Below are 8,437 nucleotides of genomic sequence, written 5' to 3' on the forward strand. Positions count from 1 at the left end.
AGCGGTGAGGTAAACAGTAGAATTCAACAGAAGCAACAAGATCTTGGCATTGCTGTGTGGGGGTGGGGGAGGGGGAGCAGGGGAGCGAGTCGGAGTGAACGAGCTGCGCAGAGGGGGGCGGGGGAGAGCATTCCTTTGCGACAAATGGTGGTTTGTGAGGTGGGTGGGGGGGAGCGGAAGGGATTCCTTGGGAGCAAATGTGTGCGAGGCTACACGTGTCGACACAACTGGATAACATGAAGTGCACGTGAAGTCTGGTGCTGCTATGCGCGCTACCAGGCTGGGGAAAGGCAAATGAGTGGGGCTGGAGCAGGGGTGGGCTGAAAGCAAGGAGAGGCACGCACCCCAAGCAGCCATTAGGAATGTACAACCAACCTAAAAAACACAAGCAGCCTCCATCTGAGGGTGTGTGCGCGAAGAGTGGGCTGCAAGAGCACAGTCTGCTTCATTTGGGAATACAAATGAAACAGATACAAACGCGATAATTTTTCAGGGTAGCACCTAAGAGTGGACTCCGAGCTAACAATTTTACGTTTTAGCTTCAGAGAGTAAGTTGCAACAGAGTCTGTCCATAAGCAGACCCGAAGGCTATTTAGAAGGTACCCTAATGCCCCAGAAGTCTTTCTGTCTAGACCCAAGACTAAAGCAAGTGTTTCTTCGAACTATATTATCCAAGTGTACGTATCAGAATGTTACATGTAAAAGAGAAGAGAAGCGGGGTGGGGGGCACTTAGATGAGGGATGCAGCGGTGAGGTAAACAGTAGAATTCAACAGAAGCAACAAGCTCTTGGCATTGCTGTGTGGGGGGCGGGGGAGGGGGAGCAGGGGTGGGCTGAAGCAAGGAGAGGCACGCACCCCAAGCAGCCATTAGGAGTGTACAACCAACTTAAACAAGCAGCCTCTATCTGAGAGTGTGTGCGCGAAGAGTGAGCAGCAAGAGCACAGTCTGCTTCATTTTGAAATAAAATTGAAACAGATACAAACGTGATTACAGAAACCATAGCAGCAGTGGAGTTACTCTGTAAAAAACAAAAACACGCTTTGAGTTTAAACAGTTTCCTTTTATTCACAAAGAAGGTAGAGAGGTAGAGTAAAAAGTAAAGGTAAACGGAGGGGGAAGGGAATGGGCCAGTGAGAAAGAGTGAGGTGAGAATCGAAGGCAGTAGAGGAAAAAAAAAGGGAGTGTTTATGAAGGAAGCTGAATGAGAGAGGGATGAGAGCGAGCGAGACAGAGAGGTGTGGGGGCGGGGGAGATCGGAGGAGGAGAGGGAGCGGCACAGTGCACGTGGAGTGTTCCTCGGCAGCTTGCACAAATAGTGCTCCAAATGTATGGCTGCTCAAGTCAGTCCAATGCAACAATTCTAATCAATTCTAATGTGATCAAATGCTGCAGGGGAAAGTGTACAGAGGCCGTGGCTTGTGTAAAAAGAATGTATAAACGCAGATTAAACGATTCCTCAGTGTGGTAATTCTATCTAGAGGGGAGACCAGAGGGTGGCGAGAGGACACGAGAAGGGGGAATTTAGAGGAGGAGCAGACAGATGCAGGGACAGGATGAGAGAGAGAAAGAGAGAGATGTGAAGGAAGTGACAGAAAGTGCGGTAAACAGAAAGGAGCATATGTTGAGAGAGGGGACCCGATAAAGTCAGAAGGTGAGATAGTCGCTGATTGGGGGAGGGTACAGGGGAGAGGTGCAGGGAGAAAGAAAATAGATTGAAGGAGAGACGACTGGGGCAGGCAGAGCGAACACAGTGTGTCTCTCAAGAAGAAGGTGAGTGGAGAGGGAGGCAGAATGCCAGACAGGAATGGAGGGATGAGACAGGCCGGGCAAGGGGGTGAAAGATTGAGATAAAGGAGCAATATAGAGAAAGAGTGAGGTAGGGTAAAAATGAAAGGGAGTGGGAAGGGAGTGGGCCGGTGAGAAAGAGTGAGGTGAAATGCGAAGGCTGTAGAGGAAAACAAGCTTGTTTACCTCTGTTTGAGACCAAGGCGGATGGGGGTGGGGGGCGGCGGAGCAGGGGAGTGAGCGAATGGGAGGGAACCAGCATATGGGGTGTGACGAGTGGGAGGGAAGGAGCATGGTGGTGTGCGAGGCGGATGGGGGTTAGGGGGCGGAGGAGCAGGGGAGCGAGCGAGTGGGAGGGAACCAGCATATGGGGATGGGGTGTCAGGCCAAGCGCGCGCCTGGCGAAGCGTCACGCTTCAGTAGACAACATGCATTGGGAGGAATCCGCTTGTTCAAGAGTGTTGTTTCCCCTACAATAGTTCAGAGCTATGAATACCTCGACCTAAAAACGAATAGGAAACTTGCAGGAAGAGCTGCATAGAAAAAAACTTGTCACCCCAATGTAACTGCGGGCGAGCCTGAGTTGGAAAGCTGTACTCTGGCAGCCGCTGCCACATAGAGTGGTGGCCTAATATAGTGCCTTAGAGGCCAGTGCAAAGCAAGCTGAGGGAACTTGGTGCAAAGCCCAGGCTGCTGCTTTGCACCAAGCTTTGCTAGCTCTCTGGCTGGCACCTAAAGGGAGGTCGGAGCCTGTGTGTGATTGGAAAAGAAGCGAGTGCAAGGCTGCTGGAAGAGAGGGCTGTGCTTGGCTATCTGTAGCAAGCTTGCAAAGGGAGGGCAGTTGTTGGAGGGAAGCGTGCAAGTGAGGTGCAGCGCAGCACGGTCCAGAGTGGAGGGGGTTGTCAGCGCAAGAGGCCTGCACCGGCAGCCTCTCATGCCTACGGCCATACCACCCTGAATGCGCCCGATCTCGTCCGATCTCGGAAGCTAAGCAGGGTCGGGCCTGGTTAGTACTTGGATGGGAGACCGCCTGGGAATATCAGGTGCTGTAGGCATTTTGCCACTCGCTGACACCGTGCTCGGTCCTTGCACAATCACACCTAATTTTCCTCGCTAATAGCATTTTTTTAAAAAAAATCTATATATATATTCTGCTCACCTCATCTCTCCTCTCTTTTTTTTATTTATTTATTTATTTATTTATTTATTTATTTATTTATAAATAATCCGGCATGGAGTTTAGAATATGCATGGCCCTTAACTGTAAATTCGAAAACTGAAAGAAAATGAAGAAAACCTTTGCCCTAAAACAGAACCAGTGTTCGAAGTGGGGGAAAAAAGCAAGCGAACTGTGGGCGTAGAATCAGAGGGCAGGAATAACCTAAGGATTGCGTCAGTGGACGGAGTCAGAGGTGTGGCCAGAAAGAGCAAATCATTCTAATTTTTAGTATTTGTTTGGCATTTCACTACCCAGTTACAGCTTATTGTGTTATTTAATTCAGCCAATGCATACACTTTTGTTTAAGGTTTAATATGAGTTATTGACATTAAAATACATTCACAAAGTGGGATATGTTTCCAATCACATAATGTCCCAAATACACTTAAAAGTAGAAGCACAAGCAATTTCTCTCTGAGCCACGCAGTTTCTGTCATCAGCACTTCTCCCTTTTTCCACAAGAACAGTTCAAACATCAATGGCAAAATATCCTAGTTTGCAAATGTTTTCTATACAATTATGTCTCTGCAATATTTGCCACATGATGCATCATCAGCTGCATAATTTGAAGATTTTAACTTATAAATTGTAGCTCGAATGGATCAAAAGTTACAAAAAATGTGACTTGTGTTTCTGTGAAGAGGACATCCCTGTGCAAATGTTTGCTGATGCCTTTCTCACTGCTGCATTTGTATGTTACACTGCTACTAATAAGGCAAAATCTTTGCAGAGACTGTTAGCAGGTGTAAAAATGTCAAAATAATAAAGTATCAGTAAATATAATGCATTATGCAGAAGCCTTTTTTTGCTGTATAATTTAGGCAACACTGCAGCATAATTCTGTCATCTATTGCGACATAATTCTAGTGACCCCAAAGCAGACCGCACATGTTAAAAGTGCTTGTGCATGAAGCAGAGACCTTAAAGTTTGGTATGTGTGCAGATCCTGCATTGCCAACTCCTGGTGAGTTGCAACCACTACTGCTGAAACAAGGCCAATGGAGGTTCTGATGGGTGTGGCGGACTGGCCTCAAGGGCAGGACCGGCTTTAGTGCTGGTCACCCGCAGCCCATGCAGGTAAGAGCAGTCGGGCTGTGGGGCCGGTTGGGGGGTGGAGATTTCAACAGACGATGACGAGGGACAAATAATTATTTATTTAATTTTCTCCCGTGGTCGTATGTCGAAAACTCCCCAACCCGGCCCCACCACTTTTACATGCACAGGCTGCGGCTAGTGCTGGTGGAGCCCTGTGCAGCAATGTTTGTTGGTACCCCCAAATGACTCCCTCTGCCATGATTCCCTCAATACCAACCTTTAACAGTATCCCTCAAACCTCCATAACCACACTCTCGCTCAGATTCACTTAATTTGATTTACAGCACCAGCAGTGATACCAATGTAGGGTGTCAGAACACTTTACATCACACACATTACACATAAACAATCATACATGTGTAAATCACTGTATAAGAAATATTACATAAGACTAAGGACTACAAGGTGGAGGAGTCACAAGACAACCATACTAGTAGGCAGTATAGTTTAATAGTGATTGGTCTGGAGAAACACAAACTTTGAATTTAGAACGTAATACCATGGTTGGGGGTTCTCTTTAATAAAAAGAATTGATTTCTATACAAATGAACCCTTTGTGCAACATTTGAATAATTAAAGACTAAAACAGGTGCACCTGAACAACCCGGGGTTGCTAAACCAGGGAGTGGAGGGAGGGGTGAGGCAGGGACCAGGCAAGGGACAGCCCCCGAACCCTTTAATGGGTACAACGTCTCCCACCAGCACGCCCAGGTCATGCGGTGGGAGGTGCTCGACAAGACAGGGCCAAGACTGGCGCGAGACCTGATTCTCAGCAAGGTGCTCAAACCAGAAGGGGTCCCAATGGCTGATGTGCTGAGCTGGCAGGCATCCGCCTCAGGCATGATATTCCTCCTTAGTTTTGTCACCCAGGCCCTCTTCAGGAAGTACTGGGACCTCTTCCAAGGGAAGAAGAAGGAGGCACCATACAGCAAATTAAGCCTGACGACAGGATTGGCACCGGAGACCACGGAGAAGAGGGTAACGGTTGAGACGACCAACCCCCACATCCCAGACAGAGACATCGCGTCGCTTCTCCAGAGGTACGGCACCATCCAGAATGGACCCACAAAGGTCAGAGACGACAAGGGAGTTTGGAACACAACCTGGCAAGCTACCATCGACCTCCACAAGGACCCTAAAGGGTGAGACAACCTGAACCACCCAACAGCAAGCTTCTACCTGGGAGCCGACGAAGGGAGGATCAGATACCCGGGATAACTCTTCACCTGCAGGAAGTGTGAGGCCGTTGGACACGCCGGCAAGGACTGCCCAAAGAAGTTCTGCAGAATCTGCAAGCAGTCCGGACACAAAGCAAGCACATGCAGCGGGATCAGAAAGTGCAACCTCTGAGGAGGTGAGGGCCACACCTACTACCGATGCCCCATGTCTCACCTGCCGAAGAGCTACGCAGCGGCCGCTGCATGGACCCCAGCCTGGAGACTGAGACAGCCCAGACCGATGGTCTCCCCAGCATCCAACGCACAACTGAACACCCTCCTGAAGGAAGCCAGAAGCGAGGTGGCAAAGACACCAGCAGCGCCCAGGAACGGAGACAAAGAAAGCCAAATTCCAGGGAAACCAACACCCACAGGAACAGGCACGAACCACCAAGAGGACCCCAAGGCAGTGCCACCCGCAGCAGAGGAACCAGCACCACCGACTAGGATGTCAACAGCCGAGGAAGTCCACCAACCCAAGGACGGCCCGAGGATGGAGCACCACCACGATCCCCACCAGAGGAGTCCCCAGAGGGAACTGCCCCAACACCAGAAGCAGAGGCAAGGCAGTGGAGTCGGAGACAGACGACTCTGCAAAGGCAAAGGGGGAGAAGGAAAAGAAGAAAAAGGGGAAGAAGAAGGGGAAACCCGAGGAAAGCAACGAAGACAAGGATGATGGCACCCAGGAGCCATGGAGCCAAGTCTGGGCACAGACGCTGCACCAAAAGGCCACGAAAGATAAAGAAGAAGAAAAAGAGAGACGCACCAGCGCCAGACTGAAGGTAAATCGGCACTGCTCATCACAGCCCAGCCCCAAGCCAGAGACATTGGAGGAAGGGACAATACCAGGACGAGCCCCCCAGCGAGGGAACACCAATAAGAGGAAGTTGCCATGCAAAGAAAACTTCCTGGCCAGCAAGAAGGTGAACACAGCGGGCACCGAAGTAGAGGAGGAAGACAATGAAGTCATCCTGGTAAGCGACACAGAAATCAACGAAGCCAATGCTGAGATGGAGGACGAAGATGACGACAAGGGCCTGGCGGAGATCAGGACGGTCCTCCAAGAAATCTTTCTTCAGCTCAGCATGGTGGGCCCCCCACCAGACGCAGCAGAGTGGACCCCAGAAGTCGATACGGAAGTGTACATCGAGAGCACAGAGGAAACCCCAGAAGGGGGAGAGCAGAACCAACAGGTGGTTCAGGACTCCAAGTAGAGCACCCCTGGTCCTTTAACCCCAGTAGGTTCAGATCAGAGTACTGACCGATAGCACGGAGACAATGGTGATATCATTGTTCACACTAAACGTTAGAAGCGTGAAGGATCAGGTTCGGCGGGTTGGCATGTTGGCTTCCTGGACACACAGAATCGAGATATCTACTTTCTGCAGGAATGCGGGATTCCGTACGCTCTGGCGTACAGCCAGCTCGAACGGCAGTGGACGCACTGGCTATCTTTCTGGTCTGGAGGGAACGGTTGCATATCATCTGGAGTGGCCATTCTAATCAGGGGACGGCAGTTCACCGTGGACAAGGTCACCGAGCAGGTCAACGGCAGAGTGCTGGTCGTGGACGGCTCGTGGGCAGGTAAGCGCGTTAGGCTCATCCATTTCTATGCCCCCCCTGAGAAGAATGAGCAACTCGAGATGTTCAGGGTGCTCCGGATGCAACTCGTGACCTCCAGAACCATTCTAACGGGTGGTGATTTCAATTGTATAGTAGAGCTGGACGGACGCGGTGGGTCTGGCTCTGCAGGGATGGATGTGACGTCCAGGCTGTTGGTGGAGATGATAGGTGAGGCGTCCCTCCAAGACATCATCGGGAGCATGGGGCCAAACGCCGTTCACGGATCGACTTCCTATTCACCTCCCCAACAGTAAAGCCTGGGCGAAGCTCCATGGTTGCCATCCACTTCTCTGACCACAGAGCAGTCAGTTTCGAGGGGGAACTTACTGGGAAGTTCCCCACTGGCCCAGGATCGTCGAAGCTGAACTGCTCCTTGCTGGAAAATGAGGAGTTAGTGGCGAACCTCAAAACCGTGTATGTAGAGTGGGGGGATATGAAGGGCCTCTTTCACTCCGCCAGCGAGTGGTGGGAATGGGTGAAGGACAGGTTCCGGAGCTTCTTGTAGGATGCAAGCAGAGCTGCTGCACGGAAAAAGAAGAGGACGTTCAGGAAACTGCAGAGCAAACTGCAGCAACTGTACGAACTCGAGCTCAGAGGTTGGGACGTGGATGACGACCTGGAGGAAACCCGGAAAGGGCTCGCAGAGCATTTCGGGGAAGAATCCAGGAATATCATCTTCCGGACCAGAACTGAGAACCTCGAGAAGGACGAGAAATGCAACTTGTTCTTCTTCAAGAAACTTCACTCAACCCACACACCGCTGGTGGAGCTTCGGGACTCGGAGGGCATCCTCCAAAGTGAGAAGGAGGAAGTCATGAAGGTCATAACCGACTTTTATGGCGAACTCTACTCACCGAAGGCGTCAGAGAGAGCCCAGGCGGATAGTTTCCTCGAGGGCATCTCAAAGACACTGAGCCCGGAAGAGAGAGAGGGCCTGAACACACCCTTCACCCTGGAAGAACTGCACTTGGCCGCCACAACCTCTAAGAGAGGCAAGACACCTGGGAATGATGGTCTCCCAGTGGAACTTTATGTCGAACTGTGGGATCTGATTGCTTATATCCTTACAAAACATATAAAGTATGGCTTAAAAAGACCTCATCCCTGAACACAGAGTCACAGTGCACTATTTGTTTACCCATCAAGCAGATATTGCACAGTACCTCCAGGAATGGTGCACTTCCCCACCCAGGGAAAGACGATAAAACAAAAGTAGCGCTTTACTGACAAACTCTGTAAAATGGGTCTGAATAAAAATCAATCTTGCCATTTTGCAACCTCTCTATTTTTCTTTCTTTCGTTTTTCACATTTAGGACCTTTTATGTCTCTGGATCCCAAGGCTGAACTTTGGAATATAAAAATGTATGAAAAAGACGACATTTCCAGGTAAAGGTTTTTTCGTTTTTGGATACATTTCACAGAGGAACAAATAAACGAAAGGAGAGGAAAGAGGGAGTCACGGTTTTCAGTACCTGAGGAGGAGCGAGAAAGATAG

At 50.0% G+C, this 8,437-nt stretch overlaps 1 non-coding gene across 1 annotated transcript; it reads left to right on the forward strand.

Annotated features, from left to right (window-relative positions):
* Positions 1 to 2,723: 2,723 nt before the first annotated feature.
* On the forward strand, positions 2,724 to 2,842 carry LOC144774380 (5S ribosomal RNA). Its single transcript, XR_013600217.1, has one exon. It is a non-coding gene; the product is annotated as a 5S ribosomal RNA (ribosomal RNA).
* Positions 2,843 to 8,437: the final 5,595 nt, after the last annotated feature.

Source organism: Lissotriton helveticus, chromosome 8, assembly GCF_964261635.1.
Source record: "Lissotriton helveticus chromosome 8, aLisHel1.1, whole genome shotgun sequence".
In the NCBI taxonomy this organism is placed as follows: Eukaryota; Metazoa; Chordata; class Amphibia; order Caudata; family Salamandridae; genus Lissotriton; species Lissotriton helveticus.